Below are 14,622 nucleotides of genomic sequence, written 5' to 3'. Positions count from 1 at the left end.
GCTAAGAATAAAGAAGGACAAAAAAAGGGGTATGAACATTTATTCAATGTAAAGAGACTATATACACCTATCTATATGAATGCAACTAAATGCAAAGTGATTCTACCTACTTAGTTAAAAATGAATCAATCTCCAAGAACATATATAAGCAAGTAGGGCTAAGTAGTATGCTAATTCATGAATCCTACGAATTCAAATATCAAAATGAAGTTCAAATAGACTTGCAAGAAGAAAGCTCATGAAAGCCGGGAACAAGGAATTGAGCATCGAATCCTCACCGAAAGTGTATCCGCTCTAGTCGCACTAGTGTATACGGTTGATCACTCAATTCTCTTCTACTCATGCTTTCTAATATTTGTTTTTCTTCTAACAATCAACAATTATTCAATGCATGCATACATTTATCATGAGGACTTATTCATAGGTTGTAATGGGGCTAGGGTAAAGGTAAGGTATGCATATGGTCAAGTGAGCTTGAAATTTGAATCTTTAATTAACCTAAACTCTCACCAAACACATATAACAACTTATACAATTATAATTCAATGCCTAGCTACCTGTAATGACCTAATTTTCAATATGTCTAGATCATACCAGAAACTGAGCGCTACTAATTTGTCTTCCTAATTATTATCTATTATTTATCATATGAACCTGATTCGTTGTTAAAAACGTAGTTAATTTGCGGGGTATTCTTTTTTTTAAAAGAAAATGTTTGGGTTAGTAGACGGAATCATTCATAATCAATTCACAAGTAATAACAGATAAAACAGTTATAAACAACCACACATAAATACATCATGAGTAGCTAGCAACATTCAGTTATCCAGCCTTTATTAGAGTATAGACCTTTAGTTAGAACACCACTAGATATAGCTAGATAATAACTATATACATATACATACATACAACATCCCAGGTCCTGACCTGTTCAAGCGGTCCCTAAGCTGGCACCTAGGGTAGCCTAGACTCTATACTCACCTAGTCCCTCTAAACTACTAAAGCGAGGGAAAGTACGTTCTAAGTCTTCAAAAATCAAGTCAGGTGGAACATCAGCAAAAGGTAGAACATCATCTACTACTCCTTTGCACGATCAGACATTGCCATATAACATCTCTCTGGTACCTCATCAAGTAGCCACACAACAGGAGTCTCGTACACAGGATTTAAGTTAAAGTTCAAGAACAAACGGGGTGTAGACATTGGCTAGTCTCACAGTATATACATATAAACAGGGAACGATATTCACCCTAGACTCAGAAGACTATCTAGAGCAGAATCCTCTTTGCAGAACCATCATCAACGAGCTACTGTAAGGTACTCTTACTTCCATCTGAAGGGGGAAAAGAGAGAGAAGGGGTAAGAACTGGGGAGTTCTTAGTAGGGTCGGGGTTATTAGTTAAGTTCATTAATTCCGTGTTGTTTAGCAGATAAATAGCAGAATACCGAGAAGCAGTAGACAGAAGAAATAGATAAATAGAGAAAATAGAAAGCAAAACACAAACAAACGAATACAAGAAAACAAAACACAGACACAGAGAATAGAATGAAAACAAAGAAAGCATACATTCAAACAACAATCATAACAGAGGAAATGCGCAACCAAGTATGATGCATGTCTGTCCTATGCAGGCCATGAGCTCACGTGTCGGTTTACACCCTGCAGCCCGACATTACCTAGGAACTAGTCCTAGATATGGCTTATTTTCTGTAGGTGAACTTCGGCCTACAGAAATAGCACTCCCGTAAGTGAACTTCGGCTTACAAGAATAGTCTAAACACAACATAACAACTTTCAGTAGGTGAACTTCGGCCTACAGAAATAACACCTCTGTAAGTGAACTTCAGCTTACAGAAATGGTTTAATCACAACAACTTTTCTGTAGGTGAACTTCGGCCTACAGAAATAGCAACTCTGTAAGTGAACTTTGGCTTACAGGTATCACAACTCTCTGTAGGTGAACTTCGGCCTACAGGAACAACACCCTGAGATACACAATTGATATTCACTGTAGGTGAACTCCGGCCTACAGGAATAATAACTTACTGTAAGTGAACTTGGGCCTACAGGACCTCTAGGGCTAATAGAAAAGCATCATATGAACATATAATAGAATATCATGCCACAAGGCTTAACTCTTTATTTTTATACTCTTCTCCTCTATTCTCTTTGTTATATTACTCTTTTCTCATTATCATCATTCAATATCATTCTCATTATTCATCATCACTTTCACATTCTTATGCAGTACTTCTTTCTTTCTCTATTCAATCATACTATACAAACTTTACATCTTTCAATTTCACAATATCTTGGCTCAAACCATTTCTCTTTATCATATTACTCTTTTCACTTTGTCTTTTTACTCTGCTTTGATTACTCTTTTCTCCGTATCTCTTTACTTTTCTCTGGTTACTCTATTCTCTGTGTTTTCTTTACTCTGCTCTGATTTCTCTGCTTAACGTATGTATTTAAAGCTTATGTAAATTTCGGTATGAATAGTTATCCTGTCCCAAGTATAGGTTCATTAAGCCTATACTGAAACAGTTTAACTTTTCATATAATACCTAACCATAGTCGCAACTCAAGGACTAACTATGTTGCCCTAGTTTGTTCACTAGTCTCTGTCTGTTTTTCTGTCATTAAAACTTTACAGAATTTTCTTTGGTTTTTATCTTTTCTTTAACTTTTTATCTTTTCTTTATCTTTGCCTCACTATCATGTTATTACCACTCCCTAAGTGTTTTATGAAGGTAATTATGAGATTCTGCACTTAAAGTTGTCTTTCTAAAGCTTTTACAGAAAACTGCCTTTTTCGCATTATTTTATTATTTTTATTAAAATATTATTTTTAATTAAATATTATTATTTAATATTTTATTATTATTTATTATTTTATTAATATATTTTCAAAAATTACCTTAACTTTACCTTTAACCTTTAAATTTCACTTTTTACCACCCATAACTTTTAATATTTCTACTTTTACCACCCTAACTTTCAGAAATTACCATATAACCCCTTAAACACCAAAAATTTTACTTCCTTGCCCTTTCTAAGATCTAAAAGGTGTTCTTCAATGTTCTTCACCACACTCAAAGTGTTCTTCATGTTCTTCGTATATTCTTCAGATTCTTTCTCTGTTTTTACCCGTTTTTCAGTCTTTTCAGCAACCGATTTTTACCATAATTCATAATAAATTTACAGCCACTAAAATCCCATATTTTCTACATGATTTTAACACAAATTGAACCCCAATTTAAGGTCTAGGGTTCGTTTTTCCAGCAGCCATGAAGAACACAAATTCAAAGTTGAATATCATCAAATTTCATTAAATTTTCACCAAAATTTCAACAAGAATCACTCATATAAACAATCAATTTCAAGCATAACCAAATCATATCATAATCACACAATTCAAACACAATCAATCAACATTAATTTTACCAAACCCTACCTGGTTTTGCTACTCCTAATTTGGTGAAACTTTCAGGTGGTCCTTAAGTAGTTTTTCCTCCTAAATCACATCAAGAACAACTTTAAATCCAAAAACTCTCAACTGACCAAATCTCACTCAGTATGTTAGGAAGAGATATCTCACTTTAGACTTGCTAGAAATTCACGTTTCTTGGCCCTCAAGTCAAGTTAAGCATGATTTCTAAGGAAGAACATCAAGAAAACACATGTTTTGCATGGTTTTCCTTGAAAACCGAATTGAAATGGGAGGGAGACAGCCATATCACCTTATTTCCAGCCTTGATAAGTCACATGGTTATGTAGAGGAAGAAGAGAGGATCATTTTGGTGAAATCGGAGTTTTGATTTGAGTTTTAGTTCAGAAGAAATCAAGCTTTGAAGATTAAGTGTTCATGAAAGTTTCTCTCTTTTATCTCTTGTTATTTTCGGCCAAAATGATGAAATGAGACAGCCTTGGAGGTCTTGGGGGGTGTAAGTTGAGTTGTGATTGGTTGGCTTGGAGGTGGGTTAAAATAATATTAAAATATCTCAGGTGTACAACTACTAAAACTAGATGTATCGGAACACTTGTAAAAACATTTCTAAAAATTATTTTCTGAGCTACTAGCATAAATGACACTAGTAACATATTTATTATGAGAATAAAACATGTATAATGAGGCCTTAGCATTGCTAAATTCATCAGAGAGTGCTGGTGCTAAGCTGCACCAGTAAACCGTAAATCCGGTTAAACTGATTTTCTGTTTTTAACAAAAACAGACCAGGTAACCTTATAATATCATTCAAGCATGTTCTAATACTAATATAATGATAATATTATAATATTATCTCTCTCCTCTCATGAATCGAGTCCGGTTCGTCAAACAGAGACTATTTACGAAAATCAGAATCAAAACTACCAACTGATACGGTTCAAAAACTAGGTTCTTCATGACCGCGTTATCGAGCTTGCCTCGGAAAAGGTTCTAGCTTAAGGATGACATAATGATAATGAAGATTGAGATTCTTGATGATATAACAGAGGTGTTCCCTTTACTGATCTTCCGGAGAAATCCGTACTTTCAAAAAAGATCTCATGTACTCGAAAATCAGGGTTGTTACACTACCCATGACTCCCACTTTTTCACATACTCATGCATTCTCTTTAATTCACATTCCATATGCATTGTTATTGTTACTTTACTTTGGGGCATTTTTGTCCCCTTTTTATTGCATTTTTTTCTATATAATTTTGTTTCTTTTATTTTTCTATTTCTTTTTCTACATTTTTTTCACATTTTTTTCACAACAAAGTACATATGAACATATCAACGCATATAGTTTTACATATTTAATGCATAAGCACGTACCCAATCCCATGATTTTCAACAAAAATACAAAATACACTTTTACCTCAACCAATGTCCCAAGTTCCCATACCCAAATGATACACACCCTCACTAGCCTAAGCTAATCAAAGATCCAAATAAAGGGACATTTATTGTTTTTCACTTAGGGATAGTGATGTGCTAAAATTAAGAACAAAAGGGATTAAATAAGCTCAAAATTGGCTAACAATGGTTGATGAAAGGTAGGCTATTTGGGTAAGTGAGAAAAATGAAATGATGGCCTCAATCATATAAATGCATTCATACATGGAATAATGGACATAAAGAATCAAACAAATAAAAGATTACAATCATAGAAGGAGAATGATGCACACAAGAATGGGAATAAGTGGTTATATGATGTAACCACTGATAAACCACTTTTTTATGGTTTATCTTGTGCTAAATTCAGTGGTTTTTATCAATTCTTTGCACACTTATTCATACAATTTGCATGGTTTTACAAATCCTTCCCAATTTGGTTCTATGATTAAAAACTTGCTTCCTAAGCCTTTAAATTGTGTATTTTTAATTCCCCTTTATACCATTCGATGCTGTGATTCGTGTGTTAAGTGTTTTCGGGCTATATAGGGCAGGAATGGCTTAGAGGATGGAGATGAAGCTTGCAAAAATGGAAGGAAGACAAGAAATTAAATGTTTTCAGGCTATACCATTGACGCGTACGCATGACATGTGCCACGTGCAGAAATTGCAGAAGACACTGGAGGCGATTTTGGGCTGGTTTTGGACCCAGTTTTCGGCCCAGAAATATAGACTAGAGCCAGGGGACACGCAGAGACTCAAGACACATTCACATTCACTTAGTTTTAGTTTTATTTTTTGGGATCTTAGTGAAAAACACTACTACTTCCTCTAGGGTTCTTCATATTCTTAGATTTTTAGTTTTATGCTTTTGGATTGGATCTTGAGTGAATTACTACCTCCGTTTCAAGCCTCTATCATTACAATTTGTTTTCTTATTTCCTTACTCATTTATCTTCCATTTAGCTTGTTCAGAGTTACATATGGATATCTTTGATTTTGGAAAGTATTAATGCAAGGGTTTTTTTTTTACATTTAAATTCATCATTTATTTGAATGTCATCTTCCCTTAATTTATTATTTCAAAAACATTGCCTTTGCTAAATTAATTTTAATTTCCATGTTTCCTTTCGACTATCTTTACATGTTTGCGAAAATGGCATCCATGTCAATGGAGTAGGCTCCCAACTTGACTTTCGAGTTGATTAATAGAAGACTCTTGAGTTGGAATACTCAAGTGTTAATTTGTAATTGGAAGTTGTTGACTGACTCTCTAGTCACTAACTCTAATCCTTTCCTAGGAGAGGATTAGGACTTGTAAATAAGAGTTGGTACAGTTACTTGACTTTCCTTTATTCGGTAAAGGATAACTAAGTAGAACAACAACCTCTTACTATTACACCTGGGAAAATTCAACAATGATAGAAATTTCGATTAATCTTCTCCTAGTCAAGGCTTTTTATTTCAATTACATAAAACCTCTTGTTAATTTTTATCGCTTTAATTTATAATCATTTATTTTTCCATTCTCCAACTCTAAAATTTCTCAAAAAATTCCTGACCAATAAATTGCACTCTTTTGTCAACTCGTTGGGAGACGACCTGGGAATTCTACTCCCAGTATTTTATTCTTAAATTGTGACAACTCTTTCTAAATTGATAAGCGGAATTTTCGTCGATTAAGAACTGTACTTGCAATGTTATTTCCATTATAAATTCTTAATTGGCAATTTTCCGCCCGTCAATTTTTGGTGCCGTTGCCGGGAGTTGCAACAGTGTGCTAAATTATTGGTTAGTGTAAATATTTTTTAAATTTACATATTTGCATATTTAATTTTATTTTATTACCACGAGCTCTATGTTTCTTTCATTAAATGATGCATTTGTTACCGGATCCGAGCTTATCCGCGTTTGACCCTCAAATCGAGAAAACTATTTCCCGTATTAGGCGAGCTCGGCGTCGGTTTGCCTCTGAGGGTGGTGAAGTGGTTACTACCAATTCAACAGTCCTATATGAGGGCAAATCTGAAGTGCCATTTGAGGAAGAAACAAGCTCCTCTTCTACTGATTATGTTGATTTACGCGGAGGTAATATGGTAGAGCCCAGAAAGATTACTCTCCAGGAAGTAGGAGCTCCGGACTTTACACTGCAACCGTATCAAGCGCGTCATTCAAATCTGGCTAGAGATTTTGAACTGAAGACTGGGCTAATCAATCTACTGCCTAAGTTTCATGGGTTACCTGCTCAAGAGCCTATCAAGCACCTCAGAGAGTTTCAGACAGCCTGCTCAACTACTAGCCGTCATGGTGCAGATGAGACTACTATTTGGTTATATGTCTTTCCATTTTCTCTTAAGGAAAAGGCAAGGGAGTGGTTCTACACTCAACCTGATGAAGTTGTTACTAATTGGGATCTGCTCATAAGGGAATTCCTGGACAAATACTTTCCGGCTGAAGTTACAGATAGACTGGGGAAAGAAATTTCCTGCGTTATCTAAGGCAAATCAGAGACTCTTTGTGAATATTGGGAACGCTTCAGGAATGTCCTAGACTCGTGTCCCCACCACAAGATTGACCAGTTAGTGTTGATTAGCTATTTCACACAAGGCATGAAGCCTCAAGACAAGATTATATTAGATGCAGCGAGTAATGGCTCTCTTACTAAGTACAAGACGGGGACAGAAGCGTGGCAACTGATCGCCAATCTAGCTGAGTCTACCCGGAATGCCAGGCACAGGAACAACCATCCCAAGGCTATTGCAGAGGTTTCCTCTAGTAGTGAGACTTTTGTTCTCACATAGACTCTGGAAGAGATGACCAACATACTGAAGCAGCTCCAGCTGAATCAACAGCAACCTCAGCCTCCTCCACAACAACAGTGTCAACAGTTGGTTTCTTAGAGAGTGTGTGGAATATGTGCTTGCTATTCTCATTACACTAATAAATGTCCACAACTCCAACAAGAAGACAACACCTTGGTAGCTACTAGCAACTACTATAACCACCCGAATCAAGGGAATTATCAACAAGACGGTAATTATAACCAAGGTGGGAACTATAATCAAGGTTGGCAAGATAATTCTAACCAGGGATAGAGAGATAACTCCAACCAAGGCTGGAGAGACAATTCCAACCAAAGGTGGAGAGATAATTCCAACCAAGAATGGAGGGACAACTACAATCAAGGAGGCAGAGACAATGGTGGAAATCAGAGGTGGAACAACAACAACAATCAGTAGAACCGGTATCAGCAGAACCCTCCTTACCAATAGCAGAACCAAGGCCAGCCTTACCGAGCACCTCAGCAAAGGCAAGCCTAGGCACCTCAAAACTACCAACAGCAAGCCCCTCAAATTACTTACCCCCCTTCCTCTTCCGATGATGAGATGCTTCGCTCTATTGCGCAAGGACAAAAAGACATTCAGAATACAATCAGCTCTAGCATCAACGGTCTTACCTCCACTATACAAGCTCTCCTATCCCACATGGACCTAACCTTTACTCCCAACAATCAACCTTCAAGCTCCAGTGCACTCCCTTCTTAACCTTTACCCAACCCCAAAGGTGGAATCAATGCCATTACATTGAGGTCTGGAACCACACTGCAAGAAAGGAGTCATGTGGAGCCAAGCTCAAAAAAAGACATTCAAGTTGAAGACATTGTTGAGGTAGAGGATGTTGAAGAGGAGGATGAAGTACAAGACATGGTTGAAGAAGAAGCGGCACAACCAGGGAATGGAGCACAAAAGGAAGATGAAGTTACAAGAGAAGCCATTCCCATTCCTTTTCAACACCTTGCTAGGAAACCCAGAAAGCAGATGGAGCTGGACTCCAAGATGATGGAGATCTTCAAAAAGGTTGAGGTAACCATTCCCTTTTTTTATTCTATTCGCCAGGTACCTAAATATGCTAAGTTTCTAAAATATTTATGCATGAATAAAGATAAAATACATGATTTAGAAACTCTTCCTCTAGGTAGCTCTATTTCTACTTTAATGGGTGCCATACCGAAAAAATGTGGGAATCTGGGTCCATGCATGGTTACTTGTACTATTGAGGGTGTACAATTTTTTGACTGCATGTGTGATTTAGGTGCATGTGTGAGTATTATGCCATTATCTGTATATGATGCTTTGAGGCTCCCTCCCTTAAAAAGGTTGGTAGCACGTTTTATTTTGGCAGATAAGAGCATAATCTCAGTCGTTGGAATTACTGAAGACGTGTTGGTGAGCATTAAGGGGCTGACATTCCCTATTGACTTCTACATTTTGGAGATGCCCCCTAATGACTCAGGAAGACCATCATCCATCCTGCTTGGAAGGCCATTTCTGAAGACTTAAAGGTTCAAATTGGATGCCATCTCAGGGACTTACTATTTTGAGATAGATGGTAGAGCAATGAGCTTTAACCTAGATGAAGCTATGAAGCACCCACCGGAAGATCACTCCATCTTCCAGAGCGATATCGTTGATGAGACTGTGACTGAAGTTCATCAAGAAGAAGTAGAAGCGATGGACATGGAGCAAAGTGCAAGTATGGGAAAACCCTTTGAGCTTACTGAAGATACCTTGCCACCATCAATGGCTCCAGATGATCAAGTGCCTAGCCATGAGTAGAAAATGGAGTTGAAGCCCCTTCCATCCCACCTCAAGTATGCTTACCTTGAGGATAATCAGAAGCTTCCAGTTATCATTGCAAGGGAACTCACTTCCCAACAGGAGGAGGAGTTGCTTAGTGTGCTGAGAAGACACAAGAAAGCTATTGGGTAAAGTTTGGCGGATATAGTAGGCATCAGCCCTCAAGTCTGTGAGCATTGTATATTTTTAGAAGAGGGAGCAAGGCCTGTCTATCAACCTCAAAGGCAGTTGATCCCCACCATTCTAGAGGTTGTCAAGAAGGAAGTGACCAGACAGCTTGAAGCCGACATCATCTATCCAATCTCGGATAGTGAATGGGTCAACCTAGTACAGGTGGTACCAAAGAAGTCTGGTGTCACAACAGTGAAGAATGAGCATGGGGAACTCATGGCAACTAGAGTGTAGAACTTTTGGAGGGTGTGCATTGATTATAGGCGCCTCAACCAGGCTACTCGCAAGGATCACTACCCACTTCCCTTCATCGATCAAATGCTTGATCGCTTGTCAGATAAATCACACTACTGTTTTCTAGATGGTTACACTGGCTATTTTCAAATTCATATGGCTCCTGAAGATCAGGAGAAAACTACTTTTACATGTCCCTTTGGAATGTATGCATACAAGAGGATGCCTTTTAGCTTATGCAATGCACCGGCTACGTTCCAAAGATGCTTGATGAGCATTTTCTTAGATCTTCTTGAGAACTGTATATAAGTTTTCATGGATGACTTTAGTGTGTATCGTGATTCGTTTAACCTTTGCTTGGATAGTTTAGCTAGAGTATTAGACAGGTGTGTTAGTTTAAACCTTTTATTGAATTTTGAAAAATATCATTTTATGGTAAAACAAGGTATTGTTCTAGGACATGTTGTTTCTAATACTGGTATTTCAGTTGATCCAGCAAAGGTAAATGTCATTTCTGGTTTACCTTACCCCTCCTCTGTGAGGGAAGTCCGTTCGTTTCTTGGTCATGCAGGCTTCTACTGGCAGTTTATCAAGGACTTCAGTAAGGTAGCATTGCCTTTGTCCTGACTGCTGCAGAAGGATGTTGAATTCGAGCTGAGTGAGGACTGCATGGAAGCATTTGATAAGCTGAAGATCGCCTTGACTCAAGCTCCGATTGTGAGAGGGCCAAACTGGAGCTAGCCATTTGAGATAATGTGTGAGGCCTCCAACTATGAAGTAGGAGCGGCGCTGGCTCAACGCGAAGGTAAGGATCCTTTTATAATTTCATATGCTTCTAAGATCTTAGACGCTGCTCAGTCTAATTATACTACCACTGAAAAAGAGCTTCTGGCTATTATTTTTGCTCTGGATACATTCTGAGCCTACTTACTTGGTACTAAGGTGGTAGTATACTCAGACCATGCAGTTCTAAAATATTTATTAGCTATGAAAGAGTCCAAACCAAGGCTAATACGTTGGATATTGTTGCTGCAAGAATTTGCTTTAGAAATCAAAGATAGGAGTGGTTCCCAAAATTTGATGGCGGACCACTTGAGTCGCCTAGAGCACATTAAGAATGACTCCACTCCCATCAATGATGCTTTTCCATTTGATACCTTGCACGCAATATCTGAAGTAGTTCCTTAGTATGCATCTATAGCTAATTATTTGGTTAGTCGTACCTTTCCTCCTAATTTTACTAAGCATCAAAGGGACAAGCTTAAAAGCAAGTCCAAATATTATATATGGGATGATCCATATTTATGGAGATGTGGTGCAGACCAAATAATTGGAAGGTGTGTGCCACAATCAGAATTCCAGTCAATTTTAAAGGCCTGCCACTCTACAGAGGGTGGTGGACATTTTGATCCTCAAAGAACAGCTAGAAAAATTTTAGACTGTGGATTCTGGTGGCCCACACTATTTAGGGATGCAACTGCTTTCTGTGAATCTTGCTCTCCATGCCAGTGGTTTGGGAATATATCCAAGACGGATGAGATGCCCCAACAACTTATGTTGTTTTGTCAAATTTTTTATGTTTGGGGTATTGACTTCTTGGGTCCATTTCCAAACTCTAATGGTTTCTAAATGGGTGGAAGCAATTTCTACTAATAAACCACTATTTTATGGTTTATATTGTGTTTAATTGTATGGTTTTATCAATTCTTTACCCACTTATTCATATGATTAGCATGCATTTATAATTCTTTCCCAAAATTATTCCATGATTGAAAATTTGCTTCCTAAGGATTTTTAATTATGTATTTTAATGCTCCTTTATTCCATTCGATGCCGTGATCTGTGTGTTAAGTGTTTCAGACTTTTATAGGGCATGAATGACTTGGAGATTGGAAAGGAAGCTTGCAAAAGTGGAAGGAACACAAGAAATGGAGGAGATGACCAGCCAGAAGTGACGCGGACGCATGGCTCATGCGACCGTGTGACATAGAGGAAATCGCAGTGACGCGGACGCATGGCTCACGCGACCGCGCGGATCAGAATTGCGCAAGTGATGCGGAGGCGTGGATGACGCGCACGCGTGGCAAGGCAAAACGCCGGATGACGCGTCCGCATGAATGACGCGATCGCGTGACACGCGCGATCTGCAGAATCTGTAGAATTCGCTGGGGACAATTTTGGGCCCTGTTTTGACCCAGTTTTCGGCCCAGAAAAGCAAACTAGAGCCAGGGAACATGGAGAAACGAAAGAGAACATTCATTACAGACAATTCTCAGTTTTAGATCTAGTTTTTACTCCTCATCTAGGTTTTCTCTCTGCACATTCATAGTTCTTAGGATTTTAATTTTATTGCTTTTCGCATTGGGATATTGAGAAGAGTTATTACCTCAGCAAGACTTCGTCATTCTCGTTTGTTTTCTTTACCTGTCTCTTACTCTTCCATGTCCTTTGTTTACTCATAATTATTATTGGATTATTTTTAGAATTTATTAATACAAGAACTATTTTTATTTCTAATTGATCCTTTTGATTATTATTTATCATGTCTTTCTATATTTCCCTTTCCTATGTTATGAATTCTACATTTACAATGAGCGAGTAGTTCCATAACTTAGATGGGAGTTGATTGAAAGGAAGACCTTGAGTTGGAATGCTTAAAAGAAAAATTGTCATTGGGTTTATTGTTAGATTGCCCTCTAGTCACTGACACCAATCCTTTTCAATTGAGCAGATTGGAATTTGTGAATAGAAATAGCTTTCCAACTTGCTTGACTTTCCCTTACCTAGTAAGGGATAACTAAACAGAACAACCCTCAATTATCAATTAATCTTGAGAGTACTCCAACAAGAATAGGGCTTCCAACTAATCTACTCCGAGTCAAGGTTTTTATTTAAAATTATATAAATTCTCCAATTTAATTTCCTGTTATTCAACTCAAAACATTTTTGAAAACATCTGATTAATAAAATAGCACATCTATCTGCAACTCGTTAGGAGACGACCTGGGATTCATACTCCCAGTATTTTAATTTAAATTTTGTGACAACCCTTCTAAATTGATAAGCGGATTTCTGGTTGGTTAAGAACTGTACTTGCAACGTATTTCTTATAATAATTTCTTAACTCGCCAATTTCCGGCACGTCAATTTTCGGCGCCATTGCCGGGGAGTTGCAATAGAGTGCTAAAGTTATTAATTGGAATTTATTTATTTTGCATGTTATTTTATTTTGCTACTATGAGTTTCATATTTCTTTCGTTAAATGATGCGTTCGCTTCCTGATCCAAGCTTGCCAGTATTCGATACTGATATTGAAAGAACTATTTCACGAATAAGGCAAGCTCGGCATCGATTAGTCCTCTCTGAGGGCGGATCTGAAACGTCACTTGAGGAAGAAACAGGCTCCCTTTCTGCTGATTCGGTTGATTTACGTGCAGGTGACATGGCAGCACCTAGGAGAATTACTATCTAGGAGGTTGGAGCCCCTGATTTTTCAATGCAACCGTTTCAAGCACATCATCCAGCGGTGGCTACAGACTTTGAAATAAAAACAGAACTGCTCAATTTGATGCCCAAGTTTCATGGCTTACCTGCTCAAGAGCCTATCATGCACCTTAGAGACTTCCAAGCAGCCTGTTCTACTGTTAGGCGTGATGGTGCAGATGAAACTTCCATTTTGTTAAAAGCCTTCCCATTCTCTCTTGAGGGAAAGGCGAGAGTGTGGTACTACACTCAACCTGTAGCAACTGTATCTGACTGGGATACACTTAGAAAAGAATTTTTGGAAAAATTCTTTGCAGTTGAAGTTACTGATAAACTGAGGAAAGACATTTCCATGATTGTTCAGGATGAATCCGAGACTCTCTATGAATACTGGGAGCGCTTCAACAACCTTCTGGAAGCATGCCCCCACCATATTATCGACAAGATAGTATTGCTCGGCTACGTCACACAGGGCATGAGGCCCTAAGATAAGACCACATTGGAAAGTGCTAGCAATGGGTCTATGAAGAAGTACAAGACCACTGATGAGGCATGGCAATTGATCAGTGACTTAGCTGAATCTACTCAGAATCACAGGCAGAAACAAGGCCGTTCAAAAGCTGTTGCAGAAGTATCCTGTAGCAGAGAGACTGCTGCTCTAACTCAGAGTATATGTGAAATGACCAACTTAATGAAGCAGATGCAATTGAATCAACAACAAGTTCAGCAAGCTCAACCTTCTCCACCACAGCAAAGCCAACAGTTAGTCCCACAGAGAGTTTATGGAATCTGTGCTAATTATAGCCATTATACTGATGAATGTCCGCAGCTCCAGCAGGAAGATAACACTGTGGCAGCCACTCATAACTTCGATGACCGCCCCAACCAAGGGTACAATCAAGGTGGCCGTTAAAGCCATGGATGGCAGGACAATTCTAACCAGAATTGGAGAGATAATTCTAACCAGAATTGGAGGGACAACAATAACAGAAGAGGCAGAGACAGTCAGGGAAATCAGAGGTGGAATAATAACAACAACAGGCAGCAGAACCAGAACCAGCCTTACAGAGTACCTCACCTGAGGTAATTCCAAGGATCACAGCACAACCAACAGCAGACCTCTCAGATCACTTACCCCTCTTTATCTTCTAATGATGAGTTACTACAATCTTTTGATCGGAGACAACAGGCCATGGAAAATAACCTTAATT

Source organism: Arachis hypogaea, chromosome 19 (assembly GCF_003086295.3).
Source record: "Arachis hypogaea cultivar Tifrunner chromosome 19, arahy.Tifrunner.gnm2.J5K5, whole genome shotgun sequence".
In the NCBI taxonomy this organism is placed as follows: domain Eukaryota; kingdom Viridiplantae; phylum Streptophyta; class Magnoliopsida; order Fabales; family Fabaceae; genus Arachis; species Arachis hypogaea.
This window is presented reverse-complemented; position numbering follows the sequence as displayed.